This window comes from Bos taurus, chromosome 11, assembly GCF_002263795.3.
Source record: "Bos taurus isolate L1 Dominette 01449 registration number 42190680 breed Hereford chromosome 11, ARS-UCD2.0, whole genome shotgun sequence".
NCBI classification, from domain to species: Eukaryota; Metazoa; Chordata; class Mammalia; order Artiodactyla; family Bovidae; genus Bos; species Bos taurus.
In genome coordinates, this window is record NC_037338.1 from 75,410,060 (window position 1) to 75,426,081 (window position 16,022).

Here is a 16,022-nt window from a genome sequence, read left to right on the forward strand (position 1 = left end):
TATTCAAGGACACGATAAAGGCTATAGATGAACAGCCACATGGAGAGACACACAGGGGGAGGTCTGGGAGGTTCCCCATGGAGCTGGGGTGCAGTCCCCTTCCAGCGGGGATGTGTTTACCACCTGAAAGCTCCCCAAACCCTGTATTATTGGGGTTTTATGGAGGCTTCATCATATAAGCATGATCAATTATTATCTCCTCTTCCTTCTTAAGGGAATGAGGGGTAGGGCTGAAAATTCTAAGCTTCTATTCATGTAGCTCCATCTTTCCACTGACCAGTCCTCATCCAGGAGCTCACCCAGAGTTGCCCTCTAGAACAGAAGACACTCCTATGACCCAGGAAATTACAAGGGTTTCAGGAGTCCTGTGTTGGGAACAGAGGTCAATGACCTGTATTAGAACAAGAGATGCTCCCAGTGTTCTTACCTCTTAGGAAATTCCAAGGGTTTCAGGAGCTCTGTGCCAGGAACTGGGGGCAGAGACCAATACACACCTTGTGTAAGAAAGGTGAGACCAGGATTCCGGGAAGAGTTGCCGCCTCAGACGCTGGAATAACCCTGCATGACTGGCCAGCTCCTATCTTATTCTCCCTCTAAAACAGAAGATGCGCTGATGGCTGTCAGACTTACAGCCCCTCTGCCAGCCCTGGCCGGCACTCAGCACTCTGCCAGGGGCTGTGAGGGGTACAGAGATGCTCTCAAGAAGCCCCCATCTGTAGGGGTTGGACCAGTTCTCAAGGGGATCTTAGACCAGCAGACAGAGAGTGGTGCTTCTGCCGGGCATGAGTGTGAAACCTGTTGAGTTCCAGGACGCGGTACTGTCCCCTGGCCTTTCACACAGCGTTAGCTAATCATGTATGTATCAATCCATCCATCCATCCCTTCACTCATCCACCCCTCCATCCTTTGATTTCTTTATCTATCCATCAACGCATCAACTCTTTGTCGAGTGCCTGTTTGTATGTTTGCCAGGCATCAGAAAGATGACTGTCAAGTGGAGAAGGGGAGATAGGTTCTGAGCAGAGTTCAGTAGTGAATTCTGTTGTTGTCTGATATCCATTTCCCACCTTCAGGTGATAATAGATTTCCCATGTGGAGCCCATTAGATATGGTTTGGGTGTTCTGACCCACCACTGGGGTGAGCACATGACAGGGCCAGTGTACTCTATCCTCCCGGCCATGATTGCTGACTCAGGGTCCATCTGCCCAAACAGACCCAAATATCTTAGATGTGCTGTGTGAACTCAGAAACCTGAGGCCTCTCTTTCCTTGGAATCCTGAAGAGTACAGTGGTTGTGAGCTGGCATAGCTCTTGGCTAACTCTCCCCATCACGGGGAGGAAGCAGTGTGCACAGCGGAGAATGAAGCCAGCCACAGAGAGAGGCAGAGATGAGAGCCTGACGAGAGTTCTGATATTATGTGAACTCCTGGGTCTCACTGTGATGGGACCTGGTGCTGAAACTTTCAGTTACAAGAGCCGACACGTTCCCATTTTTGCTTAGATTAGTTTGAGTTGGGTGCCTGTCTGCGGCAGTCAAAGGGGTTCTAATGAGTCCTTATATGTTCTCAGTAGAACTAAGCTCTGGGCTGCTCCAGATGAAGTTTGGGGTATAAGGAAACTTCTTTGTGAGGATCTTTGGGAGGATTCAGAGGGAAGGAGAGGGAAAGAAAGATGCTCAAGATGAAAGAATAGTGTAGACCAGCAGTGTCCAACAGAATTTTCTGCAGTGATGGAAATGTTCTATAATCTGTGTTATCCAATATGGCAACCACTAGCCGAGTGTGGCTACTGAGTACTTGAAAACTGACTACTGTGACTGAGGACCTGACCTGAAAATCAAAAAAAAACTCATTTGGCTGCATCCGCTCTTAGTTGTGGCACTCAGTATCTTTGCTGTGTCATGTGGGGTCTTTTATTGTGGCACATGGATTCTCTAGTTGTGGCACCAGGGCTCTGTAGCTGAGGCCTCAGAAGTTGTGGCTCATGGGCTTAGATGCTCCACAGCATGTGAGATCTTAGTTTCTCCATCAGGGATCAATAACCTCAGATATGCAGATGACACCATCCTTATGGCGGAAAGTAAAGAAGGACTAAAGAGCCTCTTGATGAAAGTGAAAGAGGAGAGTGAAAAAGTTGGCTTAAAACTCAACATTTGGAAAACTAAGATCATGGCATCTGGTCCCATCACTTCATGGGAAATAGATGGGGAAACAATGGAAACAGTGAGAGGTTTTATTTCTTTTTGGGGCTCCAAAATCACTGCAGATGGTGACTGCAGCCATGAAATTAAGATGCTTGCTCCTTGGAAGAAAAGCTATGACCAACCTAGACAACATATTAAAAAGCAGAGGCATTACTTTTCCAACAAAGGTCCATCTAGTCAAAGCTATGGTTTTTCCAGTAGTCATGTATGGATATGAGAGTTGGACTATAAAGAAAGCTGGGTACCAAAGAATTGATGCTTTTGAACTGTGGTATTGGAGAAGACTCTTGAGAGTCCCTTGAACTGCAAGAAGATCCAACTAGTCTATCCTAAAGGAAATCAGTCCTGAATATTCATTGGAAGGACTGATGCTGAAGCTGAAACTCCAATAGTTTGGCCACCTGATGTGAAGAACTGACTCACAAGAAAAGACCCTGATGCTGGGAAAGATTGAGGGTGGGAGGAGAAGGGGATTACAGAAGATGAGATGGTTGGATGGCATCACTGACTCAATGGACATGAGTTTGAGTAAGCTGCGGGAGTTGGTGATAGACAGGGAGGCCTGGCGTGCTGCAGTCCATGGGTTTGCAAAGAGTCGGACATGACTGAGCGACTGAACTGAACTGAACTGATCAGGGATCAAACCCACGTCCCCTACAAGTGCAAGGTGACTTCTTAACCACCAGGGATGTATCTTAAATTTTATTTAGCTTTAATTTAAAGAGTGTATTGTTCGTGGCTATTGTATGGGACAGCACAGCCGTGGACTCTGAGTAGGAAGCATGAGGAAGAGGAAGCAGTTCTGAGGGATTGGAGGTAGATATGAGGGAGAGAGAGTGGAGGTAGAAAACTAGAAACAGGCATGCAAACAGCCCAGGGGAGGACCCATGTGATGATGAGGGGCTAAGTTTTGCCAGAGGAGTCAGGGAGGTGCCAGAAGCGAGCAATTACAAAGGGGGGAAGACATCAGAGCCGGTGTCCAGGACTGGGGGATGGTGAGACCCTTCACTGAAGTGAGGAATGCAGAAGAGGATGGAGGTTTTTCAGGGAGGTAAGGATTTGGGCTTGCGATCTATGGACTCTCAGGTGGGAGGACATCAGGCTGAAGGTCGTTTAATAGGAAGCTGGAGGTTGGAGACATGTTTTTGGAGTCATTAGGGTTTAGGGAGTAACTGGTTAAATTGTAGCAATATTAAAAATACAGACGGCTAGAACTATGGAGAATATGCTCATTAAGAGATCAGAAGAAAGAGAGAAAAAGGAAGAGATTTAGGAAATAACTAGCAGGAGGGGGAATAAGGGTGGTGTAGCATCATCCACACTCACTGGGATTACTGGGGAAAGTCTTACTTTTGTGATGTCCAGACAGACTTTGAAATAACTGAAATTGAGTCCTTTCAATCTTGAACAAGAATAAAATATTTTAGCCATTGTAAGGAAAAAATATTCTGAAATACATTGCATACTTCCCAATAAGCTGAATAGAACTGGACATAACAGAGACACCGGACTATTCAACAGCATCATGTTTAGGACTAAAAGACTGCCACGGGACCCAGTGCCCTCACACTGATGGGTCCGTACTGCAGTATTTCCTTAACTGTGCACATGGAATTCCAGAGTTTTTCAGTTGCTTCGTCTCTGATTGGGCTTCTCTGGCACAGTGGTAAAGAATCTGCATGCCAATGCAGGAGATACAGGAGACCTGGGTTCAATCCCTGGGTTGGGAAGATCCCCTGGAGAAGGAAATGGCAACCCATTCTAGGATTCTTGCCTGGAAAATCCCATGGACAGAGAAGCCTGGCGGGCTATACAGTCCATGGCATTGCAAAGAGTTGGAAATGATTGAGCACACATCTCTGATTAGCTTCTAGCAAACATTTCTTGCTTCTGTTATCTTTCCAACCTCTCTTCCTTACTCTTGCCAGATTGGGAATTTGCAACATTTACTTTGAAATTTGAATGCAAATAATCAATTTTACAATCAGTTTATATTTTTTTAAAGAACACTTTGAATTAAACCCTTAGGGATGGATGAAGAACAAAAGGAAAAGATTTGGGTGCACACATTTGTTGATCCCTACTTGCTTTGTCAACTCTTCAGAGCTGCTTTCTGGCTTTTTCTCAATCTAGGCTCTGGGCAGGAAGCTTCCTGATAAGAGAGAATTGGTGGAAAAAGCTGAGGCCCTGACAGTCTTGCCACTGAGGACCTCTTACTCTGATAGAAAACAGTGGTGCACACTGTCACATCATCACAAGCGAGGAGGACAGATGCTGCACAGTAGAGCGAGTCAGGCTGCAGCCCAGGCAACTCACAAAGTGATGTATCTCACAGAGTGTCCCACCCTGCCTCCACAAACCAGAGATCATTTCTCACCTCAGTCCCACAAAGTCACGGGCATTCTCGTCCCAGTGTCTGGGACGAGAATGTACCTTTCAGATGTGACTCCAGCTTCCTGAGGGCCAGAGGGCACCAGGGATCTGGGTAGCAAGGAGCTGACCAAGGGTGATGCATAACCTACTTGTTGGAGGTCTTAGCCAAAAGGTTTTAGACCTTTTGGTAAAAAAAAGATAACATGGAATAAGAATGGAGCCAAGCAGATAGGATGCAGAATTAGGAACTCCAGCTGGGCACACCCAACCACTAGCCTCCTTGCCAGGTGAGCAGACCTTAAACATCTTTATCTCCCCAAGTGTGGTCCTAGGACCAACAGCACCAGCATCACTTGTTAGTAATGCAGAGTGCAGTGAGGACCGCAGCCTACTGAATCAGAATCTGCCTTTTAACAAGTCCTCCGGAGTACTGACTGCATCCTGAGACTGCTGCCTTACCCAGCCCAGAATCCATTTAGGTGGTCAAAGAACTGAATGGGGAGTCAGGAGAAACCTGGATCCCAGCCCTAGTTCTGTCACTTATGGGCAGCGTACATTTGCACAAGTGCTTTCTCCTTTCTGGTCTCTGTTTTCCCAAATGCTATTTGGGGGTCCAGCCCAGTGGGCTCAGCATCACACTTGTGTTCTAACATCAAAGCGAGACCTGTAGGTACCCTTTGTGTCAACAGAGGCACTTTGATTTACAGACCAGGGCCTCCTTCTGCCCCATGGATATGTCATCATGGGGTTTGGGAAGCATTTCTTACTGTCACAAAGGCTATGGTGTAAATCCTGACATCCTCCGGACACACCCCAAAGCTTCCATCAGTCCCTGAATACCGAACTGAGCCAGTGTCATCAGAGTTCAGCCCTTCTACCTGATCAGGGGTGTATGTAGGGTCTGGGCTGGCTTGACACCTTCCACTCCAGCTCCCCCTCAACGTGCAGTTTCCTGGAGGTGGCCAATCCCCAAATGCCCAGAATCCCAACAAAGAGGCCATGGATCATCCCTTCCCAAATACCCAGATGGGGTATCCTGCTCCTTCAGTCCCTGTAGTTCTGTGCTCTGAATTCTGCCGACAAATGAATCCTGATATATTTTATAGTTAAAACAACTCTGCATTCCAAGCACTAATGCGGCTGACATAGTATTGGTTACGAGTGGTTTAACAGGATGCCTCCTCTTGATCTGCTATAGGTGAGTGTGTGTGTGTTAAATTGTATTCCACATTAAGTATCATGGAGTTCATGTTTCTGCCCACTGCAGGAACCTAAAGCTCAAAGCCAACTGAGAAGTGACTCTTCCCTCCTAAAGGACTTTAAATGCCCTTCCCTTCTCAAAAGCATGATGGAGGGGTCAAAGGAGGGAAAGCAGACCACCCCTCTTCTCAAGTCCACTGAGTGTTCACTGAGGCTGCAGGCTGCCCACCAGTCCAGGTGCCCATGGACGGCACCCACAGGGCCCTCAGAACAAATGCAGAAGCAGATTGCAGAAAAGCGATCACAGGGTGAGGCTGGTGTGGGTGGGGAGTGACACATACGCCTCCAGGCTTTGCAGAGAACAGGAGCCCAACAGACAAAGGGGAGGCCAGGCGGGTCCAGACTTATTCCCACCGTCCTGGGAGCAGGGTGTGTGTGTGGGTGTGTCTGTGTTTGTGTGAGTGTATGTGTCTGTGTGTGTATGTGAGAGAGTGTATGTGTGTCTGTGTGAGTGTGTATGTCTGTGAGTGTGTGTGTATGTGCGTATGTGATAGAGTATGTGTCAGTGTGTCAGTATGTATGTGTGTGTGTCTGTGAGTTTGTATGTGTGTATGTGAGAGAGTGTGTGTGTGCGTGTGTGTCTGTGAGTGTGTGCGTGTGTGTCTGTGTGTGTATGTGAGTGTGTGTCTGTGGATTTGTGTGTGTGAGTTTGTGTGTGTCAGTGTCTGTGAGTGTGTGCCTGTGTGTGTGTCTGTGAGTTTGTGTGTGTGTCAGTGTGTGCATGTGTGTCTGTGTGTGCGTGTGTGTCTCTGTGTGTATGTGAGTGTGTGCGTGTCTGTGAGTGTGTATGTGTGTATCTGTGTGTGGAGTGTTTTAGTTTCCGCTAAATTATCAGGCAGGAGGAGAGCCTTGAAGTTTTGTCTCAGTGTTGCCATCCCTGTTTACCACGTGTAATGGGTATTTATTTACATCAATCCAGAGTAAACAGCATATGGCTTCTTTCCACCCAGGGGGCTCAGGCATTTTGGACAAATCCTCCCTTTGTTCCCCTCAAGGCCTGACGAGAGGGATCAGGGCTCCACATTCCGGGTGAGTTTTGCAAACAAAGAGGTCAGCAGCCCATGCAGGATGCCACTGTGAGGAGACTGTCTCTCCTGGAAGCCTGCAAAGTATGAGCTCTGACTGAGTTTGAGGTGGTGACGGCTGCAGGGTTATGACATTCATGGGACAGCTCCGATCTGGCCCCCCAGGCAGAGGCGGGAAACCAGCCTCCCGAAGTCCTCAGCCGGTGTGCGTCTGCGGCCTGGCTCCCTGCTGTGACAAGTGCTGAGTGTCACTCCACATTACAGGCCAGGACCCAACCGCCCTGACAGCCAGGCTCCTTCCATGGAGTGTGTTCTAATTTCTGCAGCTGGGGGCCCCCTGGGTTTCGAGGACCGGGTCACCTCAATTACGGAGCTGGGGGTTTCTGGAGTGATAAAGGAAAATTCACCCCTAGGCTGTCAGGTTGGGGCCGGGTGTTGCCTAAGAGAGTCAACAAGAGGAAATCAAGTTAACCCAGGGGTGTGAACGTGTCGTCTTGACAAAGGCACCCCGGCTTGCCACTCTGAGAGGGCGTGCGCCTGGGTTTTAAGAAAGGGGTAGGCGTCAGATGGCCAGTTTCTTGCTGCTTCGTTTTCAGGATCAGAAACCCAATCATCAGCCAAGCATTGCCTCTGAAATCTCAGATATCGAAATTTGTGGGGTTCAGAAGACAGGTGTAGGCCTTGGATTGCTGTTGTTCTTAAAAGACTTTCTTTATCATGGTAGAATATACAGGATAAAATGGACCATTTTAAGTGTGAACCTCAATGGTATTATGTACTTTTACACTGTTGTGTAACCATCACCATCTCACCATCATCCATCTCCAGAATGTTTTCCTCTACTCCAACTAGAACTCTGCACCCATTAAACTCTAACTCCTCGTTTCCCCCTCTCTCCAACCTCTTGTAATCGCCCTTCCTACTTTCTGTCTCTATGAATTTAGCTACTCTAGGTCCTTCCTGTAAGTGAAATCCTTTAATATTTTTCCTTTGAGGTCTGGTTTTATTCAGTTAGCATTATGCCTTCAAGGCTCACTTTTGTTGTAGTATTGTTGTTAAGTCGCTGAGTTGTGTACAACTCTTTTGTGACCCCACAGACCGTCGCCTGCCAGGCTCCTCTGTCCATGGGATTTTCCAGGCAAGAATGTTGGAGTGGTGGCCATTTCCTTCTCCAGGGGATCTTGCTGACCCAGGGATGGAACCCTCGTCTCCTGCATTGGCAGGCAGATTCTTTACCACTGAGCTATCTGGGAAGCCTATGTTATAGCATAGATCCATGAAGATAGTAATTCCTTCTCATTAAAGGTTGAATACTATTCCTCTGTGTGTACATACCACATTTTGTGTATCCATTCATCCATCCACGGACACTTGGGTTGCTTCCACTTTTTGGCTATTGTGAACAATGCAGCTACAAACATGGGTGTGGGAATATCCATTGGAGGTGCCTTTGGATTCACAATAATGTTAACTCTTCTTCCTCTGATGGGAGGTGGGAGACTCCAGCTTGGGGTTGAGCAAGGCTGCAAAGCTGAGAGCTAGTGCTTGGCGGTTCTTTGGTGGCAGGCAGATTGGGGTGAGGTCCAGGGGAGAGGGCAGGGAGGTACCCATGCACTGAGGCTGAGCTCCAGACTGAAAGGATGACAGTCTCACAGAGGCAGAGGCTGTTCTGTTCCTTTCCTCCCAGAGCAATCCCAGGACATCCCGGCTTTAGCCACAAGTCTCAAAGCTTCCTCACCCACTGTGGGAGGGGAAGGCACCTGGCCTGTCTTGTTGGGTTGCATTTTTTAAAAAATTAACTAATTCGATGGAGGTATAATTTCCACAAAGTGACTGCTCCGATGTTAAGTGTGCAGTTTGACAAGTTCTGACAAATGTATGCATCCACATAACCACCGCCCCAATCAAGATACAGACTGTTTCCATCAGCCCAGAAAGTTCCTTCGTGCCAAACTGCAAGTTAGCAGCTTCTTTCAGAGCCAAATTGCTGCAGCATCAACAGGGTTAGGGGACTTAGAAAAAGCCTTGGGGGAGGGGTTAGGGTTAGCGGTTCTAGGCTGTGAAACCCCAGATGTCCTTGGCCGTGAGTCACCACAAAAGACACTTATTTTCCTTTCTAATTTTGCAGCCTAAAGACTCCCCCAGTAGTCTGGCAAGGGAAATTCTGAACCACAGGAGCCCAAAGCACACTGTATTTCCTTGGGTTCACTCAGCAATTCAAACCCCATTCATTCTACAAGTGTGTCCTGCGCACACACTTTTGGCCAGGCCTGGGGCTGGGTGTGGCCATGGCAGGTCAGGGGTAGGAATGGGGAGACAGGCAGATGCAGAGACACTGAACAGGATGGAAAGAAAGACATCTGGGTGGAAACAAAAGGTTTGTGTCTTGGGATTTCACAGAGACACGTCATTCTGGTGGGGGACCGCCAGGAAGACTTCTTAGAAGGTAGGGATGTTCAGGGCAGCCTTTTCAAGGATGCATGGCTTTTCAATAAAAGGCACGAAAGAGAAGACAATTCCAGGCTGGGGGACATTGTGTGTTAATAAGGGCACGGAGACTGAAAAACTATCATTTGTGATGTAAGTTGGGCTTCTCAGGTGGTGCTAGTGGGAAAGAACCTGCTTGCCAATGCCAGGAGATGGAAGAGACGTGGGTTTGACCCAGGGGAAGACCCCCTGGAGGAGGGCATGGCAATCCACTCCAGTATTCTTGCCTGGAGAAACCCATGGACAGAGGAACCTGGTGGGCTACAGTCCACGGGTTGCAGAGTTGGACACGACTCAAGTGACTTAGCATGCATGCATGCATGATGTAATTTATTATCATGTAGAAACCACTGGGCTTGGTGTTTCACATTCGGGATTTTGTTTAACAAAAATAAAAGAATAATGATGAGGAGTGCCTAATGAGCAAGGTTCTATCAGGTGCAGGATGGCTGAGTGACTGCCCAGGTTCACAAAGCATTGCATCTGGACTCAGCCTGAGTCTGGATGATTCTGAAGCCTTGTTGTTCTGCTGTTTACTGTACTATGGGAAGAAACGCACAAAAATGGAAGCACAGGCTGCCACACGCACAGAAGGGAAACAAGAAAGGAACCGGTGTTGCTTTGAATGGTGTTCTAAGGACTGGGAACTTGGGTGGTTCCTCCCTTGGTTCAGATTTGAACTGAGACGGCAGGAGCAATATTACAGTCATAGAAAGAGCTCTGTAAACTCTGTCCCCACACATCTCTGTTTTCTTTTAATGCTGTAGGAAAATCTCATTTACTTAAAACAATGGAGGCTAATTAGCAATATTATTTTTTCCCTATAAACAGTCTAATTTATACAAAATGACCCAAAGCAGGCCCACGAAGGTTGCAGGCACAGTTGGCCCGTAATTAACACAACTGTCCAGGGGCAGGCCTTCTAGAGAGTATGCTGGCAGGAGGAATTTGTGCTCTCTTCATTATGGTGAAGCCTCCATTCTTGCTTATACTGTTAGTCTGCAGAGAGGGGGGCGGTTCTCAAAGTATTACAAATGTCATCTCCCTTCTCTTTACCCTAAATGCCCCACCACACGTGGAGCTGCCACGGGGGCAAGTTTTCAGGGACTCCTGGGTCTACTTGGCTTTTATCCTTGTCAAGACTTCCCGAGAGGCCACACAGAAGCTGCAGCAGCAACCTAGAGATCTTTGCATTGCATCCGATTCTGAGGTCCCGGGAGAGGCTATGGGTCCAGAGTCCGGCCACGCCCCCCTCAGTGCCCCAGTCCAGCCCCAAAGCAGGTGGAACATCCAGCAGCCTTGGAGGGCAAGGGAGGCTCAGGCTTCTTAAGTGAGTCTCGTTTCCTTACTGCCTTGAAGGGTGCTCCCAGAAACACACGTTCCCTGATGCACAGTCTGCAGCCCCAGGGCAGCCACGTCACAAGGCACAGCCTTCTTGCACACATACAGATCTGTATGTGTGTGCCCACACACCCTCAACCTACACACACATACACACACGGTTTCTTCACTGCCTCTGGACATCCAGGGCTGTCATACGAGCACACCGTGCTTCATTCTCCCCAAACATCTCCAAACCCCTTGAAGTGCACTGAGGGACAGAGCTGCCGTCACATGGAGAAGCCCCCTGTTGGCAGAAAGCCTCTCGAGCTCCTCAAAGACCAGGCGGCACTGCCCTTCACCCTCCTCTCTGAGCTTGGGGTCTCTAAGTTGCAGAGACACGGAGGGAGCTCTCCGCTGGGACCTGGGACTCCTCCCTGCCAGCTATGCTCCTCCCTTGGCCCACATGCACACACAGCTGTGAGGCTGCCTCCTTTCTTGACAAAAGTCCATTTCTCTCCAGTTGGGATTCTGGAACCAGGCCCTTTGCCCCGAATGCTCCTGGATTGCAGAGGCCTGCAGCGACCAACGAACAACCTCCCTGCCTTGCCCCTTCTCCCGGGGCAGAGGGTGGGGTGGGTGACATTGGGGACACACCTCCTCCAGCCCTACATCACATTCTGACCCCCAAACCACAGGTTCCCCACCCAGCCCCTCCAGGCTGCCCCACATCTTGGAAGCTCATCACTGTCACGTTTCAGTCTTGAAAGAAATGTTTTAGCCTCGAAAACAAGCACAATGTGGCTTTTGACACAGGAACCAGACGAAGTCCAGCCTTGGCCGTGTGGATCCCCTGATGGCCTGCTCACCAGGGCCTCGCTCTGGACCCAGGAGCAGGAAGCCGGCAGGGTGCAGAGGGTGTGTGGCCTCCGCCTCCCACCCGCCTCCATTCTGCTGCAAGCGAAGCGCATTGCAAACGAGAGTATTTTTTCTCCTTGTCAGTGAGCCGTTGCTGTCTGTGTATTCCAGGAGGAGGCCATTACGGGGAGTTAATAGAGTTTTAAATTTGTTTTTAAATTTTATAACGCAATTCATCAAATTCAGCATCTGAGCACAGCATTCATGTTCAGACCAGGCAACATATGCCAAACTGGCCCGAGCTTTCCTCTACCCTTTCCACCACCCTCACCCTCAAATGAGAAAAGGTGAACTCTTTAGGGTAACTGCCAGGCACTGTCCCCAAATGGGGTGGGTAGAAAGGCAGCAGGTTGGGCTCTGGGCTGCCAGGGTCATTCTGGAACTAGCCCATGGAAAGGCTAGCGACTTATTGAGGTGCTCTGGGCACCTTTCATGGTCAAGCATGATCGAGGCTGCCCGAGGCCGTAGTCACCAGGCTGAGGTGCCTACCTGGGTGTCACGGTGACGTGGTTCTTTCAGACCCACGTCTGTGACGGGGCAGGTGTCAGGAGAACGGGGCCACATGCAGGGCACAGATGTGGAAAGCAAATGGTGAAGTCTGCTGGACAGGACAGATGGGAGCTTATTCCTGCTATTTTTCACCCAGAAGGGTTTCCTTCAAGGATGTGTTCGGCTGGACTTCGGATCACTGTTGTAACTGGGAAATCTGTTGCTGCTGAGCTGGAAATAAATGAGACTGAAGGGAGCACGGTTTTGTAAAGAACATCTCGGATTTCAGGATTTGCAGCAGATCTTCTGTATCATGAACCGCAGCCAATTTTGTCTTTTATTAAGTGTTAATAAGTGACTTTGGTTCTAGGGAAAATTCTGAGATACATGTTGCTGGCAAGTGAAACCTTGTTGGTCTCAGAACCAAATGCAATAAAACAACTTCCTCCTATGGCCCTGGCAGCAGGACCTTCAGCTCGTTGAGGGCACAAAGCCCCTAAAGGCAGTGTGAGTGTGGGGTGTCCCCTTGCCCAGCACATGGCAGCAGGGGGGTTGTGGGGGTGGAACTCTCAGAACACCTCACCAGTCTGGTCCTGGCTCTGGTCTTCTTTGGAAACCTGTCTGTGGGTAACAGAACTCACAGGGTGGCTGCACCCCGGACCCAGCTGTCTGGGCGCAGGTCAGGAGTGGCCACCAGGTGGCAATAATTTGAAGTCACTACGGATTGCAGGCCCTGACGTGCTGGTGACAAGGAAGGGGCTTCGGGCAGGCTTCTGCTGAGCCCCAGAAACCATTTTCCACCACCTCTCTGAGCATCCAGGTACCAACCTGAGCTCTGTACCTCTTGAAAGAAACAGACTGCAAACATAGAGCGAACCCTTCCCTGAAGCTACGCACCCAGTTAAATGTCTTGCACCCACTCCTCAACTCCTGGGTGACTTTGGCCCCATGAATCATGCCTTTCCAGCTGGAGGCCCCGTGCTCCCAGTCTGCATAGCTTCAGACATCATGCTGCTGTTTTTCAAACAGAAAGAGAGGCCAAGTGGGGGTGGGGCCAGCACCCTGCCTGTCCTCGGCTCTCCCGAGCAGATTTGGAAGCAGATGCTGAGGACTGGGCCCAGGTGGGATGTGGGACCAGGGTGGAGCGGGGCTTGGCTGTCAGCAGGGGCAGGGGATGGACCAGGGTGGAGGAAGAACATCTTGAGGTGAGGCAAGTCTTTTTGCATTCAAGGACTTGCCGGCTTCCAACTTGCTACTTATTGCATTGACAAATATTCCACACGATTGAGGAACTATTTTCCAAAACAAAATGCTGGTATTCATCAGGAGGCGCGGGTTGTGCAGTGTGAACAATTCACTTTCGTTAAGTACCATATGGCCGCTGGTAGGAACACGCTAACATGTTTCAACAGTACAGCTGGGGTAGGGTTCCTTTATTCACCGTGCAGATGGCTCTAATTGACATCTCTCCTAAAACAGGTCTCCAGAATTTCTGTAGGATCATTAGAGTAATTAGTTATTAAATACCATCACCACTTTTAGAGAGAGGGTCTGATCCCTGGCAACGTTCCACCGTGATGGAACTGACAGGTCCCGGCGGAGGACCAGGCGTGGGAGGCACAACGGGGAGGGTGTGCGAGCTCCTCCTCTCGGTGGCAAGGCCACGGGGGGACAAAGACTGTCACTAATTCCAGAGTAGCCCCGGGGAGAGGACTCGAGACACCAGACGGCTCTGGACCAGGGCTCCAGAGCCAGGCTCATCTGTTCTTTAGCTGCAAGACCACGCAGCATTAATCACTCAGCCTCAGTTTGTTCTTCCCTTAAATGGGACACTGCACAGGGGATCACGCCGGGTCTGTAGGCAAGAAAGGGGTCCTGGGAATGCACGTGCGTCTAGGAGTTCTTCCGAAAAGTAAATACATGCATGGCTATTTGCAATATGGGTTGAGGAAATAGCCTTCACTCTGAGCTCTTTCCTCATTGATCGAGGGTTAATAGCATGACATTATTAGTTTAATTTCACAGTCTAATCAGTTTCCTGCATTATTGATCGGAGGACTTGGAGCAATTGCAATTTTGTAAAACTCTCGGCTGAGGGAATAAGGCTAGGAGGCTTTCAAGCTCGCGGGGCCACAAAGGGAGTGCCTGGCCTCAGCACACAGCTGACCTAACAGAGGGCACGCCATCCACAGGTAAACTGCTGTCCGCTGCTGGACCACGTGGAGGATCAGCGCGTCCAAACCCCACAGAGACTATGACCCAGCATCAGAAGTGGAGACCAGCCTCGGAGAAAGCCCCTCTCCCAGGCAAAACTGGAGCCCAAATCCACCTCGAATGCCATTCTGAGCCCCCAGCCGGCCTGGGGCTTCATTGTTAAACACCCCCCGTCAGCAGGGCCCCATCTGTGCAATGGAATTTTTTTTTGTCACTTTTTCAAATCAGAATAGAAACAATTTTTAGTCTATAATTATCATTTCTTTTCTCAACAGACAAATGTTTCCTTTTAAATTGTAGGGCGGAAAAAGCAAAGAACAACATTTTAAACCCAAAAGAAAGACTAAAATTAATTTCCTCTTTACAGAAAAATAAAATACAACAGCTCTAAGAAGCCAGGTTTTTCTTTTTCCCAAAAGAGCAACAAAAGCAACAGAGCGTTCACTGCCAGCACTAATGCCCGTTTTTAAGAGGCAAGTCCTTGAGGGGTAGTGGTGATGGAGTCTGCAGACCTGTCTCTGGGGTCAGGCCTTGGACTTGATCTCTTGGAGGAGGCTGGGCTGCTCCTAACACCGGAGATCACTTGGGATGAATCATTCGAAGGCCCCGGATCAGAGAGACAACTCAGGACAGAGGGTCTCAGGAGTCAGGGTCAAGGCCTGGGGTTGACCAGTTGGCCCTTAGTTTCCTCATCTCTGAGATGGGATTTTACATTTTCCATTTACATCTTACAGACTTGTTAGGGGGATCCTCTGGGCAAAGCGCTTTGTGACTCTGAAGCATTGAACAAATCCTGCTGCTTTCACCATGTAGCTGAGACTAATCAGACCCACCATTAAGAAAGAAAGCCCTGCTCAGATGCTTCCTCTGCCGGCGAGCTCCTCTGTCCAGCTGGAAAAGCCAGGTGGCTTTTCCCAGGTCCCCACCACATCCCAGCCCGCACGCTCGGCCAGCGTGCAGCAGGAGATCTGTGAACAGGCCTGCGTTTACTGACTGCACCCTCAGTGCCAGGTTTGGATGGGGGAGAAGCAGTCTGCCTTTGAGATGCTAAAAGCAGTTCACTGAGGCCGGTACAGAGCCTGTTCAGGTGAGGAAGCGGTTTCCTCTGGGTGAGGAGGGTCAAATATTCCCTAGTCCACGTTAAGGAGTTTGATTTCAGAATCGGCCAGTGGAGAGTGAAGACAGCTCAACTCTCCTGGCACAGGGCTGCCCCCAAGCCCACCCTCCAGCCTCCTCAACAAAGAAGCGGGCACAGCTCACATCCACCAACGTGCTCTCCCAGTTCAGTGTGGTGACTGCTGAGCCCACACTCACTCCTCGGCGTAAACCCCTTCAGGGTCTCGCCACTACTCAGGGCTGTGCTGGTCAAGGTTTACCTGCCAGCTCTGGCAGCAGTGGGGGACAAAACAACAGAACCAGCTACACCCTGGCTCCTAGCGTCTGTGAGTCTCTGTTGTGTAAACATTCCTCCTTCAATTTCAAGCTACCAACAGGATGTCAACTGAATGGAGAGCTGGGCTCTTGGGAGTCACCAAGCCTGCCGGAGCTCATCACACCCACCAGACCGGATGGGGTGTGGAGGGTTGGGCCACAAAGATACTGCTCCAAGGCTGGTGCTCTGTGACCAGGAAGACCCCACGCCATCACGCAGCAGGGAGCAGAGCTGGCCAGCACACCGCTGCTCCCCATCTTTCCCTACTCTGATCCCCAGTGGCTTTGATCCACCAGATCA

General features: G+C 49.6%; 1 protein-coding gene across 2 annotated transcripts in view; it reads right to left on the reverse strand.

Annotated features, from left to right (window-relative positions):
• KLHL29 (kelch like family member 29) overlaps nucleotides 1-16,022 on the reverse strand; it is a 332,208-nt gene that overhangs the window by 169,558 nt on the left and 146,628 nt on the right. The gene's annotated exons all lie outside the window — the stretch shown is intronic.